This window comes from Pleurodeles waltl, chromosome 12, assembly GCF_031143425.1.
Source record: "Pleurodeles waltl isolate 20211129_DDA chromosome 12, aPleWal1.hap1.20221129, whole genome shotgun sequence".
NCBI lineage: Eukaryota > Metazoa > Chordata > Amphibia > Caudata > Salamandridae > Pleurodeles > Pleurodeles waltl.
Window position 1 is genome coordinate 355,990,273 of NC_090451.1, and position 22,689 is coordinate 356,012,961.

At 43.3% G+C, this 22,689-nt stretch overlaps 1 protein-coding gene across 5 annotated transcripts in view; it reads right to left on the minus strand.

The window, feature by feature from the left end:
- NUDT19 (nudix hydrolase 19) overlaps positions 1-22,157 on the minus strand; it is a 168,835-nt gene extending 146,678 nt beyond the window's left edge. Inside the window, exon 1 of one of the 5 annotated variants that reach the window (XM_069216569.1) lies at positions 22,024-22,157. The gene's annotated coding sequence lies outside the window, so the exon portion shown is untranslated. Of the gene's footprint in view, positions 1-21,394; positions 21,563-21,772; positions 21,851-21,874; positions 21,971-22,023 lie in introns of those variants that run through there. The other 4 variants (XM_069216570.1, XM_069216572.1, XM_069216568.1 and 1 more) reach the window with 4 other exon arrangements.
- Between the last annotated feature and the right edge of the window lie 532 nt (positions 22,158-22,689).

Sequence of the window (22,689 nt, forward strand, 5' to 3'; positions counted from 1 at the left end):
GTAGCAATAGGGTGTAAGCCAATTTCACCCTGTTTGAATGAGAGAGCACAAGCACTTTAGCAGTGTGCAGAGTCCTAAGACCAACAAAAAGTACTTCAGGTAATCAGGACGAGTGAAGGCAAAAACTTTAGTGGAAGACTACCCTAAGGTTGACAGGTCTAACAACCATGAACTCTGCCATTTCACACTCACAGAACAACATACTTCATGGGATGAAAACATCATGTGTCACTCCTTTATTTACATGCCAACGACCTAGAACACCATAGTCTCCAGCTTCCCAACCCCACTATACTCTTTAAAAATTACCAATCCATGCCCTCCTAGGATGTCTAACTGCATGTCAAAGCTCCCTAGGACTGCATCACACTAAATGTCAGTACTACTCACCCACTAGACTCTTACTGCATCAATCTGAACACAGCATACCTCATTTCACTTGCACATTACTCTCCACCTGCACGCACCAACCCCTACATCATACTGAAACCAAAACTACTCAAGACCCCAGGTTCAGCTCATCGAGAACATGGATAATATCTGGACCGCCTCTTCAGTACAGCAAGCCTCAGAACCCACTATCAACAAGAATCAGGGAAATACCGTCATGAAAGCATCAGGCCTGTTGCGAGGAGGCAGGCATTGGATAGGGAGTCTCAGGACAGAGAGACTAATAACAGTATTACTGAGTTAAAAAACCTCTGAGACAATGCTTGATGGAGAAGGGGTAATACAGGTTTGGGGTTGAGAGAGCGTAGTTTATACAATCTATATTAACATGAAATGTTTATGAACTAATGTATAATAATGACGCATAGAAACTATATTAATATGTTTCGCTAAAACGTGCACTTGAAATGTGACCACGGGGAGTGGCCGCCAATGTATACGGGGACTAATGAAAATGACCAACATTGATAAAATATGATATTAAAGAATAGTTTCATACTAATTATTAATGACTATGATATTAAAGTTTTGTTATTACATCTTGTAGGCCTTAGTTAGCATGAGTCGAGGCCTAGCTGCCTGGCTCTCATGTTAAATGTACAACAAAAAAGGGAAAAAAGCCCATGACACGGGGAGCCTTAGAGTATAGTTAGGGAAATGCTGCTGATTTGATCCAGAAACTTTGTCACTCTGTTTGGTGACTTACTGGTTTTACTTAAACCATCTTTTCCTTAGATTGCCCATTTTACACTTTACCTCCTTATGAGGGAAGTGCCCCTTTTTGCCAGAGAGCTAAGTTTTGACTGATGGCAAATCAACTGATGTCCTGAAGACGAAGACCGAACCTGAGTGCTGACCAAATCCTTGGAGGGTAACTATGACAATGAAATTGTGATTGTCTGTTTGCTTTTCCTTTCTAGGTACCAACTGCTTACTTTTGACAGAGACCATAGCTAGATGTTTTCTAAATTGGCGTTCTAAATTGTTTTGCATGAAGCCCAACATGCTAATGCTAATGCTAATCAGTGGTTAGGACAGGGGTTCACTTAACTGACGCAAATAGACAAATGAGTAAATCTATGCTTTGTTGAACTGACGCGTTAATGTCACTCTGTTGAAATCGATCTATGTTGACGCTGTGTTATGTTCTATTAATTACGTTCCTTGCTTTGATGAAGTCTTATTCGAGTTGCCAAATTATGACAATGTTATTGAGTGTTTTAGTTTTGAGATTAACCTACATGCTTTTAGAATTGTAATAAACAGGGAATAAACATCACTAAATTCATATTAAACTGGTGTGGTTATTCATGACTGCAAAGTCATGGTGGTGTTCTGAGTTGATTAATGTCTTTGACTAAAATAAAATGCATTGTGGTAATAAATATTGATGACATCATTGACGTATTGATTGACATATTGATTAGCTATCTCGTCCTAAGGTGTCTCTCAACTGGGTCAAAAGATTAATTGGCCTAAAACAAGTCCTGATGTGTAATAAGTTATCATAGAGGGACGCGTTAACAGTTCTGGTAGCAGAGGATGATTTGGCCCTTTGGGGCCCTAGGACGGAGACTTATTGTTTAGATTGTTTTTCTGAGATAATGCAAATTGGAGATATGATGTGTTTCTAAATTCCCCATGACTTTCCCGGGATCTCGGAGCCTGTCTAAGTGAGTTGGAAATGTCCTCGACGTTTTAGCATGTGTGGTGTAGAATTTGCGCTTGCTCAGCTTATGCATTTTGCAGGTGATTTGTGAAGATTATGGCCCTCATTCTGACCCTGGCGGTTTGAAACCGCCAGGGCAGAGGGCAGCGGAAGCACCGCCAACAGGCTGGCGGTGCTTCCTGGGCTATTCTGACCGCGGCGGTAAAGCCGCGGTCAGAAAAGGGGAACCGGCGGTTTCCCGCCGGTTTACCCCTGGCCCAGGGAATCCTCCATGGCGGCGCTGCTTGCAGCGCCGCCATGGGGATTCCGAACCCCTTCCCGTCAGCCTGTTTCTGGCGGTTTTCACCGCCAGAACCAGGCTGGCGGGAACGGGTGTCGTGGGGCCCCCCTAACAGGGCCCCACAAAGATTTTCAGTGTCTGCTTTGCAGACACTGAAAATCGGGACGGGTGCCACTGCACCCGTCGCACCCCTGCAAATCCGCCGGCTCCATTCGGAGCCGGCTTCCTCTTTGCAGGGGCTTTCCCGCTGGGCCGGCGGGCGATCTTTTGGAGATCGCCCGCCGGCCCAGCGGGAAAGTTAGAATGACCCCCGCGGTCATTTGACCGCGGTGCGGTCATTGGGTGGTTTCCGCCCGGCGGGCAGCGCCCGTTGGGGTCGGAATGACCCCCTATGTGTGTTTAGGCCAGGTAATGTTGTTTTAGCAGGAGTGGGCGTACTCTGCAGTATGAGAGTAGGGAAGTCGGCATACTTCATGTGAGTGTGGTGCTTTCTGCTAAAACATTATCCATGTGGTTGGTTGGTAATGTACGGACCAGTCGCGATCTAAGACTCCGGAGTATATTGACAAGTGTAGGAGACACTTGGGTTTATGTTGTAATTTGTGCGGTTTAATAGGTCAATCGGGGATGGTTGACAAGTCGAGCCTGAGTCAAATTGTATGTGTGAAACCTTCGATGGAGATTTGGCAAGTTCTATGGTGCACTAGGACAAACCATTGACAAGTCGAGAGTAGGATTTGAGGGTCGAATTCTGCTTGCGTATGCGGGAGCTAAGAAGGAGAGAGTTGCGGCCGAGCCTTCAAGTGAAATCTCTGTAAAGTTCTCAAGCGATTGTGTACCCTTCCTGTAGTAAACCGTCAAATTTGAGTTGTTGTGGTTAAAGGTGCTCGCAGTAATTTTGCATTAGTTTGGTGTGAATCCAGTGTGAGGAGGACAAGCTGCAAGACTTTGTCAGCTGCAGTGTGTGAGTGTGACATCAGTGGTGCCGCGCTGGGATAGGTCAGTTGCCGAGAGGGGTCACGCATGGATTGGCAGCCGTCCGTGAGAGGCAATAGGTCGAGAAAGGTGGGTGATAGTGTCCTAGGAATTAAAGTCACTTCCTGATTAAATACAAAACAAGGTAAAAGACGCAAAAATGAATTTTCTTAAAGCTTTTAGGACGCTCTGAAAGGAGACGTATACATTATGGCGAGTGAAGGGGAGCCTACACCGCCCGAGGGTACTCCAGCTTATATAGTAATGGAGAAGGGAGTCGCGCCTTGATTATGGATGAAACAGTGGCGCAAATTGACAGAGAAGGAGGGATGTTTGCCGTTTCTGGAGCACAGAACGTTCAATACGAGAATTTTAGAGAATTTGAGGTGGATGTTAAGTGTACAAAAGCCACCTCCGAGGCCAGCTCAGTATGAGGCATTAGCAGTCTGGGATTTAATGGCTATTAAACAAAGACAGCAGAAATTCGAGAGGAGAATGAGAAGGGCAGAGAAGACTTTAGCTGAGGCTAGATGGGACAATGAGAGTAAAATGTGGAGAAGGTGAATAGTTGACGGACTCAAATTGTTTCCAGCAATAACACAAGAGGACGAGACACAGGGAAAGAAAGCCACTTGTAAGACAGGTAAAGGCTTTAGTAAGCCAAAAGAGACTAAGAGGTCTTGGATAGAAGAAGACGATTCAGACGATGAAGAGTTTCTTAATCAGTTATTGCACGATCGCCCTCCACCTTATGCAATAAGTGACACTGCCCCAAGCACTAGTGTGGGTCCTGGGAACCAGACGCAGGATAAGGGAGTTACAGATACAGTGTAGACTAGTGATACAGTTTTGACACAAAGTGGTGTCACTGTACCCACTACGCCGGACATGCAGATACAGTTGCAACCTCCGCCGCAGATACAGAGAATTTATCCAGACGTCCCAGTACTAGAGACTACTACAAATCTGATAGTGCCACCTGATCAGATATATACAAAATCGAGGTTAGTACAGATTGAGCCAACTCCGCAATTGCTGCCTCAGCCGCAGCAACAGCTGATTCCGGGTTATAGTCCAGCAGCAGGACCTCCGTTTGTACCTGCACCAGCTACAATGAGCCAAGCTTCAGCAGTTACTGCTCCGCGGGGTTTGGGACCAGGTCAGACGCCAGCTGCCATATCATTACCAATTACAGTTGGTCCACCGGTACCATTGTATGCGCAGGGTAAGCCTGGTATGTGTGATCAGGGAGTGATGACTCAAGAGGCAATAAGAGGAGGGTCCATGGGAACTCCCCAGATCATGGCATCAGGAGAACAATCAGCCGAAGGACCCAGGTCCTTGTTAGACCTTAGTCCGATTGAAGCACCTTTGGAGGCAATGAGACAAGCAGGGCTAGGTGTGCTAACCCCACAAACAATAAGTACAAATGCCTCACAGTCGCCAATGACGCATGCAGGAAATATCTTGTTGCAAGGCTTTTCCGTGCAGCAAGTAAAAGAGTGGCTGGGAAATAACAAAACCTCGCAACCTTCTACAGTGACTGCAGAAAGGTCAGAGAGAGATGAGTACCTAAACTTTGTAAGACTGGGTGTGGAAGCTGCTGAATTAGTGGAAGGGACAATAGGAGTAAACAGACTAGAATCATACACAGAAGCAGAATTAAGGAATCTGTGTCCCAAAATTACTAAAGAAGTGGGCAAAGTGCATCAGAGGTTGGCGAACCTGGCAGACAAATACAATATTGATATGGAAAATACTAAACATTTGAAAAGAAGTTACAGACTAGACTTCGACTCTAAAGATTTTGATCACATGAGGTCGGCCGGAATAAAAGCGCATCTTAAAGAAATATTACAAAGTGCGCAGATTTGGGGAGCTTTAGAAAAGTGTGAAGGCAGATGGGCAAAGAAAAGAGACAAGGAGAAAAGTGACGGTCCGGATTCAAATCAGACTAAAGCTTCACCGGACACAGGGACGGTAAAAATATTACCAATGAGAGAAACAGCTGGAGGGGTTCTAGTCCATGTACCGTGGTCCAGGGGAGACATTCTGTCATTCACAAATGATTACTCCAGGTTGAGGGAGAAGCAGATAGAATGGTACCAGCAGACAGACAGGTTTGTGAAACTTGCGAAGTGTCTCTGGGAGGACTTGAATACCTTGTTTGAGATTATTGTTCCACCCGACTTATGGCTTGAGTGCAAGAGAGGTGTGGATTGGCCGACGCAGGAACCGGCAAGGGATAAGGTGATTGGAGCACCATCTGAGGAAGTGATGAAGTACTATCATAAAGTGATTGAGTTTTTGAAGCAGAAAGTGTCGCCGAAAGTGACTGATTGGCAGAAAATAGATCGGAACTCACAGGAGGTCAAAGAATCGATCCATGCTTATTACGAGAGGTTGTTGAAAGCGTTTAAGCATTACAGTGGCACTGAGACTATTGAGCCGAAAGACATGAACCATCTTGTGTTCAGATTTGTTGAAGGGCTGAGACCAGAGGTTAGCCAAATGATTAAGAATCATTTGATCTGTTGGCAAGCGAAACCAATTGATGAGGTGTTGCAGTATGCCAAATACTTTAGTGATGAGATTGAGTTGAAGCAGAGGAAGTTGAAGGAAAAAGTGATGGTGATGCAGATTAAGGCAGCGCAGGCAGGTATGCAGGGAAATGGAATCCAGCAGATGGCACAGCAGCAACCGCAAGTGAATGGCGTGTTTCAGACGCAACCGAGAGGCCGAGGTCGAGGTTTTGTGAATCGCGGTCCAGACTTGAATACGGTTGTGGTTCAAAATGATGTGCAAGGGATGAAAAGGATGTCACCATGTTACACGTGCGGGGGCGTGGGGCATTGGAAGCGGGAATGCCCAAACGTGGTGCATGATGGTGTCGTTCAACAAAGCACTGATGTCAGTACACTTCAAAATGTGAGGGGTCCAAAATTGAGAGGTCAAAATCAAACTTCCAGAATAACATGGTTCAGATGCAGGGGTTACAGCCCATGCAAGAAATACAAATGCTGCATGTTCAACCAGCACAAATGCAGCAAGTACAATAGGAGGTTCCCATGGTACCTAGACAGCAAATGCAATTACCATTAGCTCCAATGGGACAGCAACAGGTGATGATTCCTCAGCAGGTCACAGGCCAAATGATGAGTCAAAATAACACAGTGCGGCAATTTCCATTGCGTGGTGAGGATGGATTGAATGATGAATGGTCGGATGACAGTTCTGACAGTGAGGAGTGCAGGCTTGCAGCGTCCCTAGAAGTAGATCAGAGGGGACCCTATGTAGAGGGAAAGGTGATGGGTCCCAAGGTTTCATTCTTGGTTGACACAGGATCTACACGCTCTATAGTCAGAAGTGCAGAGGTTCCGAAATTGCCACTTTCACGGCGTACCATAAGAGTGGTAGGAGTAGCAAACCAGTACTTGACAAATCCGATTACCGACCCATTTCAAGTAGAGATTGGCAACCTTCAGGGACTGCATTAGTTTGTAGTCTGCGATTCGAGTCCAGTGTCCCTACTGGGAAGAGATTTACTGTGTAAGACGAAATGTTCGATTACCTGTTCTAATGAAGGGATTGAGGTGCAGACAAACAGTGATGATGAGGGGGATGATGGGCAGTTTTCAGAACTAGAGTCAGAGACACAAATGAAGATTACCCTCTGATAACCTTATTCCCGATGCTTACAGTAACTGACTTGCCAGCTGAGTTGCAGGGAACAGTGACAGAGAAAGTGTGGGTTCTGACCGGAAAAGAATTGGGACGGATAAGAGGAGTAGAACCAGTTAAAGTACAAGTAAAGCCAAATACAGTGTTTCCTCAGGTGCCGTAGTACCACATGGCACAAGATGTCCTTATTCAGGTGTCACAGATAATTGCGGACTTTGTAAAGCAAGGGGTTCTGAAGGAGGTATTGAGCAGCCCATGTAATTCACCAATAATGGGTCTGAAAAAGCCTTGTGGGAAAGTCCGAATTGTGCAGGATTTGAGGAAAATAAACAAGATTGTGGTAAAATGTTGCCCCATAGTGCCGAATCCAGCAGTAATCATGTTCCAGGTTCCATGTGATGCAGAGTGGTTCACAGTTGTGGACCTGTCACAAGCGTTCTTTTCGGTGCCGCTTCATGAGGACAGCCAATTTCTCTTCCGTTTCAAATTCCTGGACAGGGTGTACAGTTGGTGCAGAATTCCTCAAGGGTTTTCTGAGTCACCTTTTATCTTCAATCAGATATTGAAGAAGGGCTTGGAGTCGTTAGAACTGCCTTTCAGTTCGACTCTAGTGCAGTACATTGATGACTTGCTGATTGCGTCCAGAACAAAAGATGACTGCAGGTATGACACAATTCCCTTACTGAACCATTTGGGAAAGAACGGGCATAAAGTGTCCCCAAAGAAGCTGCAGTACTGTCAGAAGGAGGTGAAATACTTAGGGCACTTGATTGAGAAAGGCTCCAGGAGAATATCAAAAGAAAGGGTGACAGCCATACCGCAAATGAACCCCCGACAACAAACAGAAATGTCAGAATATTTTGGGGAATGGTGGGCTACTGTCGTCAGTGGATTCCCAACTTTTGGATTATCTCTAAACCATTGATAAAGCTGACAGGCAAGGAAACTAAGGATGACCCGTATACCATAATTTTGTCCGAGGAAGAGCTTGAGTCATTAATGGAATTGAGAGAGTGCATGTGTAGGGCACCAGCTTTAGGTATGCCTGATTACACGAAGCCTTCTCTACTGTTTTGTAATGAACGTGATGCTTGTTCTTTGTCTGTCTTAACACAGGTCCATGGAGGTGCAAACCGCCCTGTAGCATATTTTTCAGCTACTTTGGACCCCGTCGCAGCAGCCTTACCAGGTTGTTTGCACGCAGTTGGTCAGAACCTCACACAGTGTGAAGGCATAGTGATGGGACATCCCCTAACAGTAATGGTTCCACATTCAGATGAAATTCTGTTGACCCGAACTAAAACCCAGCACATGACAAATGCCCGACTTACCTGCTATGAGACAATTATTCTGGGGTCGCCTAATGTCTCCTTGAAAAGGTGTACTGTATTGAACCCGGCAACTCTACTTCCTGTTGAAAATACTGAGATTAATAATTCGGAGGAAGTGGAGCACGACTGTCTTGAGGTAACAGAACTGTGCCCCAAACCCAGACCTGATATTAAAGATACACAGTTAGAAGAAAATGATTACATTATGTTTGTTGATGGATCATGCTTAAGAGACTCAGTCGGAATACTGAGAGCTAGTTATGCTGTGTGTACAATCACCGGTATCATAGAAGCCTCCTGGCTCGAGAGAGTATATTCCGCACAAGTGACTGAATTATTTGCCCTTACTAAGGCATGCCACGCAGCTGAAAATCTGAAAGTTACTATCTATACTGACAGCAGATACGGATTTGGCATTGTACATGATTTTGGCCAATTATGGTCACAGAGGGGTTTCATGACCTCTTCTGGTTCTCCAGTGAAAAATGGCGAACAGATTAAGGATTTGGTGCATGCGATTCAGTTACCTCTTGAAATTGCCGCGGTGAAATGCAATGCTCATGTTAAGTCACAAGACTTTGTGTCAATGGGAAAGGGCTATGCAGATCAAGTCGCAAGGTTTTGTGCATTGAACTGTATATCGTTCAAGGATCAGTGGGAATTGTTACCGCAAACTGAAAATGAAACATGTTTGAACTTTGCATTAAGGGTGGTTGATACTTTAGATGAGCTAAAATCACTGCAGGGTTGTGCAAGCAGGGAGGAAAAACGCTCCTGGCAGAGAATGCAATGTGTACAGAGAGCAGACGACTTGTGGGTCTCAGAGGAGGGGAAGCTGGTTTTGCCAAACAGCCTTTTGTCACAACTTGCAAGGCTCTATCATGGGCAGGCACACCTTGGGAGAGACTTAATGATCAGATTATTCAAAATCGATTGGTTCAATCCAAAATTCAGACAAGCCGCAGAGGTTACCTGTCACAGGTGTATCATCTGTCAACAGATGAATGCACGAAAAGGGACTGTGGTGACTTTGAGCCACATAGGGAGAGCTGGAGGTCTGTTTAGCAAGATGCAGATGGATTTCATTGAGTCCAGTCCATGTGTGGAGGTTTGAGGTACGTGTTGGTGATTGTGTGTGTTTTCAGTCACTGGATTGAAGCCTATCATACACGTAGAAATGGCAGTCTCACAGTAGCAAAACTGCTACTTAGGGAGTTAATACCACGGTTCGGATTTCCGGTCTCTTTAGAATCAGATAGGGGCAGACACTTCGACAATGAGGTGATAAAGCTCTTGTGTGCTGCATTAGACATTGAACAGAAGCTGCATTGTAGCTACCGCCCAGAAGCATCAGGACTAGTGGAACAGATGAATGGTACCCTGAAATCGAGAATGGCAAAAATGTGCGCGGCTACCAATACGAAATGGCCAGATACATTGCCTTTAGTGCTGATATCAATGAGAAACACACCTGATAAGAAGACAGGACTATCTCCCCATGAGATACTCATGGGCAGAGCTATGAGGTTACCCGTAGTAACTGCAAATGCTCTTGTGAATATCACGGATGATATGGTGTTGGACTACTGCAAGGGTCTGGCTGATGTGGTCCGTTCTTTTTCTCACCAGGTGAAGGCTAACATGTTGCCACTAATCAGTGATCCAGGTCACACCTTGCAAGCCGGTGACTGGGTGGTTGTCAAGAAGCACGTAAGGAAGCTGTGTTTGGAAGGGGCCATATCAAGTAATACTGACGACAACCACTGCTGTGAAGTGTGCAGGAGTTCCAAACTGGATACATGCCAGTCACACAAAGAAGGTGACATGTCCAACTTATGAAGAACTTGAAGTGTCCGAAACGACGACTCCAGAGAAGGAAGTCTCAGGGCCGGAGAATATTCAAAGGGGAACTGAGACCGCAGCAGAGCCCACTGAGGACGGCTTAGTCCATCATACAGTAAACGAGTCCGAGAGAGGTGACGGTGAGCCTATCTCAGTAGAGGCAGCAGGAGAACTGCAACAAGGACGGGTTCTCCCAGAAGTAGAAAGATACAGGTTAGAACTTGAACCCGTTACAGACCCAGAAGACGAGGGGGAGAGAGCAGAAGGAGCTCAAAACACACAGACACCTCCTGAGCCACTTGCAGGTCCGTCAAGAGAAAACACCATAGCACAAGAGGAGGGTGCTGTTCAGCATACTGAGAGGTCAAGCAGGAAGAAAACGCATAGAGGTGATAACTGGCCAAAGAAACAAGCCGCAAAGGAAAGGGTCATTCCAGATGAAATAATAGAGGAAGAAATTGATACAACCCGAACGGAGGATCTTAGTGAAGGAGAATTGCAAAGTGAACACAGGCTAAAAAGAAAGGGAGTCGCAAACAGAAGGTACGCAGGTCCTGAATGGGCATATGCAACAACAACTGAATGGCAACAAGAATTCTTAGCATTTTGCTTTGATCGAGAAGTACTGGGCCAATACTACAGTACCTGAATTCAAACAGAAAAAGAGACTGTGTTAAATATTGAAAGTGAAATTGAAAACTGAAAGCTGAGAAAAGAGACTTATAAATTACCGGATCTGACATTCAAAACCTGAATTGACTCTGAAAAACCGATTATGACAAGCTGCTAACCTGATTTGACAAAAGGGTCCTGGGGTGAGTGAAACGCTGTAAATACACGCAGAAAGAGAGAAAGAGAGACTTTTGCATCAAGAAAAAAAAAAGAGAGTTTTAAATCGTCCTCAAGTTGATTGTTTGTTTTGAGTTATTCTGCTATCTGATTCTTTACAGATCATGGCTTACACTAAGAGTAAGAAAGGTAGGATGTGTAGTTGGTTAAGTGTTATATTAGGTATTGTGTGTGCAATAATAATTGTAGGTGTGATTGTGGGAATGCCATGGTTGGATAAGAAAGTGACTAACAATGCTTCAAAACCTGAGACTGCTACACTAACACCGTGGGAGAAGTTTGAGCAAGATACAAAATATTTGCATGAGGGAACTAATTCAAAGGGGGAACTTTCTACTAATGTCCTCTATCGCTTGCTGAATGAGTATGTTGACACTATGGATGCAAGGAATTGTTATGTGTGTACAAAGATCCCTACCTCAGTACAATAAGGGATCACTTACCATAGCTTGCCACTAACAGATGGGATAAGCTGTAGCTTGCTACTAACAAGATTCTATGACCAGGAACATGTGCAATATTTTTATTCTAATTTGGATGTAGTGTTTTCCTTTGTGCCTGTGATTGAGTTTTTGAACAAATTAGCTAAGGAGCATAGTATAAAATTAGTTAGAGGTTTCTTTTAGCCGACACTGACATTTGGGACAGTTTATGCACACCGCAACAATCTGACCTGCTTATTAACACCTGTGGAGAAAAGCTTTTTAGATCACACTGATGATAGACACAAGGCACTGAAAGAAAGATTAGAAAAGGGATTAGAAAAACGCACATATGCAAATGATTATGCTTACACCGCAATAAAGACGCAGGGCAAACTAGCTATAGATGCATTACATGTAGTTAGGCTTTGTATATATAGGCCAAAATCTGAGCATGACACTTTATTTGTGGGAACGAGTGAATGCAGGCATGTGTTTTTGTTTCAGAGTAAATGAACATTCATGTTAAATGGACAGGATCCAGCGATCCCTGGGATCTATTATATATGTGGGCTTAATGCTTATTACCGTCTCCCTAAGGGATGGTATGGGACATGTTATTTGGGGATAGTTTTCCCAAAGATTTACCAGATGGATGACTTAAAGCAAATACCTAAAATGTCTGAATTACAACATACTAGACAAAAGAGAGAGACAGCGGCTGCTGTTGTAGGTGACATCTTTGGAGCCATAATTCCTTCAGTAGGGGTTATCTTAAACTCCATAAAGATTTGAAAGTTGTCTACTATTGTGGATAACATGCTGACAAACTTCACAGGGGCTATACTCCTGATGGATACTGAACTTGCTGCGGAAAGAGCTATGACTCTTCAAAATCGGCTTGCTTTAGACATTCTTTTAGCAAAGAGCAGCAGAGTCTAGAAGATGCTTAACGAGCGCCATTGTTGCTCGTTTATTCCGGACAATAGCAAAAAGATTAGAGGTATGCTTACTAACCTAACTAGAGATAGTGCAGATTTGAAAGATTTGAAAGAATCTGGAGTTTGGGAGAAAGTTGGGAAGGGAATTTGCCAGAGTAGGGAGCTTGTTTAGCAATATTTGGAACGGGGTTCTTGCAAAAATATTAGGGGGTCTATTAATTGTTTTGATTTGTTTATTGGGTTTATGGGGAGCATGCAAAATTAATGAAAGAATTAGAAGAAATTGGACAAACCTAAATAAAAAAAACGAAGAAAATGAAAGGGAGAAAATGTTGAATGAAATTGGGGAAAGTTCACACAAGGGGCAAGATGTTGAAATGTGCATTATGCGCAAAGTGAAAAATTAAAAGTGAAAGGTTGAAAGGGAAAGGTTTGTGTGATGACGAACGTCATCAGAGGAGGGACTGAGAGAGCGTAGCTTATATAATCTATATTAACATGAAATGTTTATGAACTAATGTATAATAATAACTATATTAATATGTTTTGCTAAAACGTGCACTTGAAATGTGACCACGGGGAGTGGCCGCCAATGTATACAGGGACTAATGAAAATGACCAACATTGATAAAATATGATATTAAAGAATAGTTTCATACTAATTATTAATGACTATGATATTAAAGTTTTGTTATTATATCTTGTAGGCCTTAGTAAGCATGAGTCGAGGCCTAGCTGCCTGGCTCTCATATTAAATGTGTTTTTCTAACGTGCAGTGTGCTGACTTGCAAAAGGACATGAACTCTTGTTTTTTCCTTCAAACTAGAAGCTGAATATAACTATAGTAGATCCGTTCTCATGAAATTCATATTGCTTGTAGAAATGTATTACCAAAATGCAACAGTGTAGATTAGTATAATGTACAAGGTCGTTCAAACCGGTACAGACAATGGAGCTACTGACTGAAGATGTGCAAAGAATTACAGAAGGATGAAATCATACCGGACGAGCTACCTCTGAAGACGTCAATCATATGGACCAATAAAATGCTTGTGAACTGTTGTGGGTGACAAATTTGATGAGCTAATTCAAAGTTAATTGGGTAGAGATAGTGGGGTGCAACCCCTCAGCCAATTAGATTGTAGGGGAATGTACAACAAAAAAGGGATAAAAACCCATGACACGGGGAGCCTTAGAGAATAGTTAGGGAAATGCTGCTGATTTGATCCAGAAACTTTGTCACTCTGTTTGGTGACTTATTGGTTTTACTTAAACCATCTTTTCCTTAGATTGCCCATTTTACATTTACCTCCTTATGAGGGAAGTGCCCCTTTTTGCCCCAGAGCTAAGTTTTGACTGATGGCGAATCAACTGATGTCCTGAAGACGAAGACCGAACCTGAGTGCTGACCAAATCCTTGAGGGTAACTATGACAATGAAATTGTGATTGTCTGTTTGCTTTTCCTTTCTAGGTACCAACTGCTTACTTTTGACAGAGACCATAGCTAGATGTTTTCTAAATTGGTGTTCTAAATTGTTTTGCATGAAGCCCAAAATGCTAATGCTAATCAGTGGTTAGGACAGTGGTTCACTTAACTGACGCAAATAGACAAATGACTTAATCTATGCTTTGTTGAACTGACGCGTTAATGTCACTCTGTTGAAATCGATCTATGTTGACGCGGTGTTATGTTCTATTAATTGCGTTCCTTGCTTTGATGAAGTCTTATTCGAGTTGCCAAATTATGACAATGTTATTGAGTGTTTTAGTTTTGAGATTAACCTACAAGCTTTTAGAATTGTAATCAATAGGGAATAAACATCACTAAATTCATATTAAACTGGTATGGTTTTTCATGACTGCAAAGTCATGGTGGTGTTCTGAGTTGATTAATGTCTTTGACTAAAATAAAATGCATTGTGGTAATAAATATTGATGACATCATTGACGTATTGATTGACATATTGATTAGCTATCTCGTCCTAAGGTGTCTCTCAACTGGGTCAAAAGATTAATTGGCCTAAAACAAGTCCTGATGTGTAATAAGTTATCATAGAGGGACGCGTTAACAGGGTGACACAGAATACAGAAGAACCTCTGTTGTAATGCTTAAGTGAGTCATACTTAGAACCTTGCCGTCCCTGTGTTCCAGGACTTACTTCTGGAGTTGTGAGACGCTAAGGTTCTGAGAGAAAGGCGGTTGGGGAGAGCTGAGGAGTTGTAAGCTGACGGAGCACGGATCCTATCTTGGGTTGTTTTCCTGCAATAAATCCTCGTTTAACTTGCAGTGTTTGTCTTGCCATAACACTGGCGACGATCTACCAACCCTGAACCCACGGACTTGTCGGCCACTTGATTTTTGGATCCGCGTTTCCGCTTATGGTGTTTGAGACTAATTAGTCTACAAACTGAAGATTGCTGGAGGAGTACTTGAGGTACTGTGCCACAACGGAGATTTCAGTCGTATTTTATTTTTTCCTACCTCTTCCCGTGTGGAGACAGCTGTCGAAGCTCGTGCTGTGGCCGTTGTTGTCTATCGTAGCGCGCCCTCTCTCTCGTGCACCCTCGCGCCTCCTTGCGCGCATGTTTATTTGTAGAACGGGACAATCCTGACGTCACGCGTGCCTTGGGAGAGCGGTTCAGGATCTAGACCGCTACTTGCAGAACTTGGCAACCCGTATCTTTGGTGTTTTGTGCAAGCAGTTAAAGATTTCAGGATTGATCTACAGCTAATGAGTTGTGTGCTAAACGTCCAAGCCATAATAGTCTAAATATAGTTGTCTTTCTCTCTATCCATCAGTTTCCACAATTTCAACGAAGGAAAAAAAGGAAAGAGAACTCACATTTTTCTTGTTTTCTTCATTTATTTATTTTTACTTGTGTTTCGATTTAAACTTAATTTTCCTGTGCGCTACTATGGCTACACCTACTATGTCACAACCACCTCCTTTCTTATCTGACAAAGGTGACCCCATTCTTCCATGGAAAAGGTGGAAAAACCTTTTTGATTCTTATTTAATAGCTATTGGTGGAGAAAATTTTTCACCAGCCAGGAAACAAGGGCATTCTTCTACACAACTTGGGAATTGAAGGCAGAAATATATATGACAGTTTGGAACCTTTGGCTATTGGTGGAGCGGATGGTGAACCTAGAGATATTTTTGAGATGTCAGTGGCAATCCTTGCAGCACATTTCGAATCCAAACTTAATGTTGTTTTGGAGAGACATAAATTTTTCGCAAGATCTCAAGGTACCACTGAGAGCGTGGGGAATTTCGTAGCTGCCTTACGTACTCTGGCACGCACCTGTGATTTTGGTGAAATCACAGACTCTCTTATTCGCGACCAAATTGTGCGCTGTACCAATAGTAAAAAGGTTCAGGAAAAACTTTTAATGAAAAACCCCGACTTAAGAGAAGCCATTGCCATTGTTGAAGGAATGGAGAGTACTAGCAACTGGATCAAAGAAATGATTCATACTGAAGGGGACAATATGGCTACTGTGCATTTACCAAAGGTTCAAGAAGAAGTTTCTAGGGTTAGCAAGGACTTTAAAGCACAAGCATCCATTCAAGAGAAGAAAAGAGACATTAAAGGGTTGCGTTGTTATCGTTGTGGTAACGCGGGTCATGCTGCTAACAGTGCCAATTGTTTTGCACGTAACTCCTTATGCAGAAAATGTGGGAGGAAGGGCCATTATGCTAGAGTTTGCAACAACAATAAGAGCAACATTGATTGTGTTACCGATAATATCAATAAGATGGTATTATGTGTGTGTCAAGAGATTGACCATGTTGGGCAGGTTTCGGGCACAATTGATGAGGGTCCCGTGGTCATGCCTGAATGCACTATTAAACTTGATAATAGAACAGTGGTGGTTTTAGCAGACTCTGGTTCTCCCTACACTATGGTTGGTGTTAAGAACTGGCAAGCCATTTTTGGGGAGTCTCTGGACTCTCTCATTGAACCCGACATCAACCCGGTCAGCTATGGGGGAACCAGAATAGAGATAGTAGGATATAGAGTTATGAAGATACAATTCCAAGACAGAGTGACCATAGGAAAGGTTTATGTAGCTAAACGCGGTAATAACTTGTTAGGATGGCGACACCAACGAGACATGGGTATTAAATTAGATCCCAATGCAGACAATCAAGTCATGGTGGTAAACATTGAAGATGATACGTTACAGATTTGTAATGAGTTTCCGAGTGTGTTCAGTGATAGTTTAGGGTGTCTAACAAATTTTGAACACAAGATTATCCTAAAAAAAAATGCTGTGCCAATAGTACATAAAGTTAGAAGAGTACCTAAGTTAATGCTAGAACCTCTCAAAGCAGAACTTAATAAGTTACTTGAAGCGGGAGTTATTGAAGAGATAGAGTCTTCAGAGTGGTTGGCCCCTGTTGTTTTGGCACCCAAGGATAATGGGAAACGCATCCTGATGTGTGTGGACCTCAGGGATCTTAACAAATACATTTGGATAGATCGCCAACCCCTACCCAACATTACAGAGGAATTGTCAAGTTTAGGTGGGTCTAGAGTTTTTAGTGTATTGGATCTTTCCTCGGCTTACCATCAGATTGTCTTGCACCCCGAGTCCAGGCACCTCACCTCCTTCGTTACACCTTTGGGGGCTTACCAATTCTTGAGGATGCCTTTTGGCCTAGCCTCGGCGGCTGCGTGTTTCCAACGCATCATGAAAAAGATCTTGGGGGAGGTCGCAGGCACGTTGTGTTTCCAGGATGATATTCTAGTTCATGGTAAGACGATAGCTGATCATGACAAGGTATTAAGGGTAGTTTTAAGTAAGTTAGCAGAGGCTGGTTTTACTGTTAAGAAGGAAAAATGTAAGTTCAGAGTCACTTCTGTGTCATACCTGGGACACAACATTTCAGGTGAAGGGATCAGACCCAAGTTGGAACTAGTGGATGCTATAATGCGGGCACCTGAACCTAGAGACAAGTATGACGTGAGGTCATTCCTTGGGTTGGCGGAGTATTATTCTAAATTTATTCCCAATTTTTCTAGCGCGACTCAACCCTTGAGAGCCCTTTTAAAGAAGGGGTGTGAGTTCGTCTGGGGGGAAGAATGTATGACTGCTTTCTCTTTTGTCAAGAACTGTATTGGAGTGATGCCCACCTTAGGACATTTCGATGTAGGTGCAAAAACGTTCTTGTACACTGATGCTAGCATCAAGGGTCTTGGTGCTGTTCTTGTGCAGAGAATTGGTCAGGAGGAGAAGGTAGTAGCTTTTGCTTCTCGTTCTCTTAAAGGGGCGGAACAAAACTATTCGGTCATAGAAAGAGAGGCCCTTGCCTGTATGTGGGCGGTTAAACACTTCAGGTTTTATTTGTGGGGCCTACCTTTTGTGGTGAGGACGGATCACAGACCCCTTGTCCAAATCTTTTCTCCTAAGAAAAATGAAGAATTGACCCCGAGAATACGGAGGTGGACGGAAGGATTGTTAGAGTACAATTTTATTGTAGAGTATGTGCCTGGACCGAAGAATGTTGTGGCGGATTTTCTGTCCCGTTTTTCGGTTGACAGAGGTGATGAAGTGGATGATGAGGTCATGGTTGGTTGGGTAAGGGAAACGGCCATCAACGAAGTGGAGTGGAAGTTAGCTGCAGAAAAGGACTTGGACAGACATAAGCTTGGTGAATTTATTATTAGGGGATGGCCAGAGTTTAGGGATATACCTGACTCCTTAAAAGGCTATTGGAATGTGAGAAATGAACTTTCCTTAAATGGGAGTGAGTTGTTTAGGGGAAGCAAATCTATTCCTCCCATGGGGCTGAGAAGTAAAATTTTGAATCTGGCTCACGAGGGGCATCTGGGCAGGAGTTTAACTAAATCCAGACTTAGAACTATCTATTGGTGGCCAGGGCTGGATAGTGAAGCTGAAGCTGTTGTGAAAGATTGCTTGAGTTGTGCACATAATGACAAGAGCAAAGTGGTGGCGAGAGCGCCTCTCTCTCCTGTCGAGGTCCCGGATAAACCCTGGGTGAAACTAGGTCTTGATTTCATGGGACCCTTTCATCTGTTACCACCGAATGAACGATATGTCATGCTCATGGTGGATTATGCATCCAAATGGGTTGTGACTAAATGTGTGAATTCAATTGATACCCGTACTGTGATTGAATTTTTGGAAGAGGAGTTTTCTAAAGAAGGAATACCTAGTCATTTAGTCACAGACAATGGAGTGCAGTTGATTTCACAAGATATGAAGAAATTTCTAGACTCCCTTGCTATTGTGCATTTGAGAACGGCCTTGTACCTGCCACAAGCGAATGGTTTAGCTGAGCGTATGAATAGGATGGTGAAGGCTTGTGTGCAGGAAGCTGTTCAGACTAGGACTCCCTTAGCCATTCTTCTAAGAGATCTGTGGTGGGCACATCGCAACACTCCTAATAGCATCACCAACATAGCCCCTTTTGAGTACATGAGAGGAAGGTTGGGTCGTACTAAGTTATTCCCGGCATGGTTCAGCAACACTCTACATCGGGTTGATTTGGACCCAGACAGGTTTGATAAGGCACCTAGTCTCCGAGATAAGTACCAACACAATTACAAGTTGCGTTTTGATGCTAAGCATTGTGTTGGCAAGGTGAGGTGGAGGGTTGGTGACCTAGTGTTGGTGAAGATTCCGAGTTTTAAAACCAAGGGTAAATCATCCTTCAAGGGCCCTTTCCGCATCAGGGAAGTTAAAGAAAATGTTGTGATCCTGGACAATGGGGATGTGTGGAGCATATCCAGAATAGCAAAATGATCTGGTGTGGAGAACTCCTCTACTGGTGTCGAGAGCTCTTCCACCTTGAATGATTGGAGAGGAAATCTCTCTACAAAAATTTCCATGGAGTCTACTAATATTCCGTCCAGACTACGCTGTAAACCATGCTGGATGAAAGACTGTTTCTTAACGTGTTGTTAGCTGTGGGTTATTTTAATACTGTATTTTTTCCATCGCTTCATTTCTTTGCTTGTTTTTGTTCTGTTTGGGCTCTGGGACATCAATGTATAGGGAGGGCGATGTGTTGTAATTCTTAAGTGAGTCATACTTGGAACCTTGCCGTCCCTGTGTTCCAGGACTTACTTCTGGAGTTGTGAGACGCTAAGGTTCTGAGTGAAAGGAGTTTGGGGAGAGCTGAGGAGTTGTAAGCTGACGGAGCACGGATCCTATCTTGGGTTGTTTTCCTGCAATAAATCCTCGTTTAACTTGCAGTGTTTGTCTTGCCATAACAACCTCACCAAGAGGTACAGCAGTATGGAAACATCAAACCGCAACAGGAATAGTAGTTAAAGCTCAACAGAGCAGGTCAGCCATAGACAGATCACTCCCCTACTTAAGGAGAAATGTTACATTAACAATGTTACATTAACAAATTTGTAAAGGACAAGAAAATCATAAAAGGGTTCCCTGGCAAAAGGAGATTACTACTGGAGAAACCACAGAGTATCAGATAAGGATGTGAGAAAACAGACAGGTTTGGGGGACTTAACATAATTTGAGAGGAACAGCCAAAAGGCGAAGGTAAGCAGGGAGAGTGTTCGATAGTTTGGCGGCTTGAAAACAGAATGGCTTCCAATGCAACAATAGGACATTTGGAAGCAGAATACAGGGCCCTAACAGGAGTACTACGCCTGAATTTAGATTGAGTGCCGAGGGTGCAATACCTGTAAAACTTTCAATGAACTGTACAACTACTTTTGAAGATGATCATTTCTTGAATGGGAATCGAATGGAGAGAAGCCAGATAAAATGAAATATAGGCCTAACATGGTAGGCTACAGATAAAACAAACAGTTTGACCTGAATATCCAGAAAGGCTGACATTAAGATCCAAACAGGCACTGTAAATGACTCGCAGAGGCAACCCATTACATTTTGTAAAAACAGAAGAGTTTGACTGGCCGATAGCAACACTCACACCCTTCTGCACCACCAAATGGGGAAAACCTACACCCCTCTGCACTACCAAATGGGAAACACATACGCTCCAAGCCACAAATCTTACTTCAGTGCTTGAATTGTAAATATGTATAAGTACAAGTCCTCACTGTCTCAGAGGATCTGTGTGATATTGATAAATGCTGGCACTCTCCGATTCAGGGTAATACCACAACCCTGATTTTCTCACTTTCTAATAACAGGAGAGCACGTACTCAGTGTTTTACGATAATATTGCCATTTAAAGAACCAGCTGTGGTTTGGCCAGAGGACGTCGATGCCCACCACTTCCCCCTTCAACTGAGACCCTCGTCAAGGGAAACGAACTGCAGTTCGACAGTTACACATAAAGCACCAATAACCGCATTTGGCGGTGGCTGCGCTATACAAATTCACATATCAAAAATATGTTACTGTACAACAGTGACGAGCAGAAAAAGAGCAGGTTTCTTTAAAAAGTATGGGTTAGTTTACTTAATTACATACTCTTTGTAAGTTGCAGGATATTGGTATGTGGACGACAAGCCCAAACGTCGTAGTATGGGCTGCTTGACTTTCCAATGGCGGCAATAAGTCATGTTTGCACTAATGGGAATACCTTTAACAGCAGTATGTGTTCCGTCTCATTTACTTCTGGGTCTTTTTGATTGATCCTCTAGGAATAACAGGCCTGCCAAAAGTTTGTAAAAGGGAACCCAAGACCGAGAATGTGATATATAGGTGTATGACAGGGAAATAAGAAATCTATAAGAAAACTGGCTCCGTACATGTGGAGTCAAACCCTCAAAGTTGCCATGCATGCGAGTAGAAATATTGAGAATACAAAATTTAGCAGATCAATGATCACTTTCGAAAAACCGAAGAAAAGCAACAGTTAAATATGCCACCATTAAAGCAGAGAAGTCTATTAAAAATTGACAATTAAAACTTCTAACCGAAAATGATCTTAGATCGACCCAAAAATTATAACACACTGCTAAACCACAGCCCTGAACGTGCCTTTTACATAACGCATCGTGCCGAGCTGCACAACTACTGAGGCGCTTTCTATAAGGAGCTTCTGATTGCTGCCCACGTTCAACTTCAGTTCTCTTTACCTCTGTTGCAACCTTCTGTCATCTGTCAGATGGGAATGGGCAATGAAAGAAAAGACAGACGAAGAAGTCGAATTCTTTAGAAATAAAAAGAGGACACAATTCACGTAACTGCAAAAGGAAGCACCGGAAGGATCAGCTCATCCCTTAGCTGTCGAGCAAAAGTTGTGGCCATCATAGAACACTATTTAAATAGTCTACCACAATAGAAGATTGCTCCTCTATGTCCCCTTAATCAAATGTTATGATTGTATGAGTATTCCCGGACGATAGCAATGCTTACCAATTAATTTCATCCTTCCTTTTTGCAATCACCAAAAGTCCCTCTTTAAAAAAATGCTGCCGCTTTGAAGTGAAACAGCCTTCTAATGCCTTGATTACTTACCGGTAAGCCTTCTTACTCTCGGTCTTTCTCATTCTTGACTCAGCCCTAACCAAATGAGTTATTGCCCAATATAAGGCAGGAAATTAAACAGGAAACACTTGCTAGTCCCTCCCACCCTTCAGCTGAGACGTATAAACAACATATCTTACTTTCGCCCTTCCTGTTTTGTTTCTTTTTCTTCGAGGGGGCTTTATAGGAGCGCTGAGATGTCTGCCGGGCTTTTTACCGCTACCTGGTTGCAGAGTATTCCCCTGCAGGGCTCAGGGGACTCCTGGAATTTTACCTCAGTATCTGCAGTTGGCCTTAGATGGAGAGTGGGTGGGGCTAGCGAGCGCTTTCTGTTTCGTTTCCTGTCTTAGTTGAGCAATGACTCTTTTGGTTAGGACTGGGTCGAGGACGAGGGATGTAGGTAATATGACCTAGCCTCTGACTCTTTCTTTTGAACTGTTAATAAAAGTTATTGTGTTGTGGCGTAATGTTTATTATCATATTCTCAAAATCCTTCCCGTTCCACCACGTTCCTGCAACCATACACATAAAATATGACATTTGCTGAGGACTTAGTATTCGATGACATAAGAAACAAATCAGATGTAAAAACGATCTTGATTTTGACTTAGTTGGCATAATATGAGCTTCATAACATATCATAAAACCAGTGAGCTTCTAACTCTGTTGACTGCCTTAGCCTAAAACTCTTAAAACAAGCATTGGCAAAGCCAGCAGGTCTAAGATTAATAACCACATGCAGGGCACAAGTTGTGGGGTATATGCATGAACGTCGTTAATAAGCGCAAGGCACAAGTGGGGGGGTA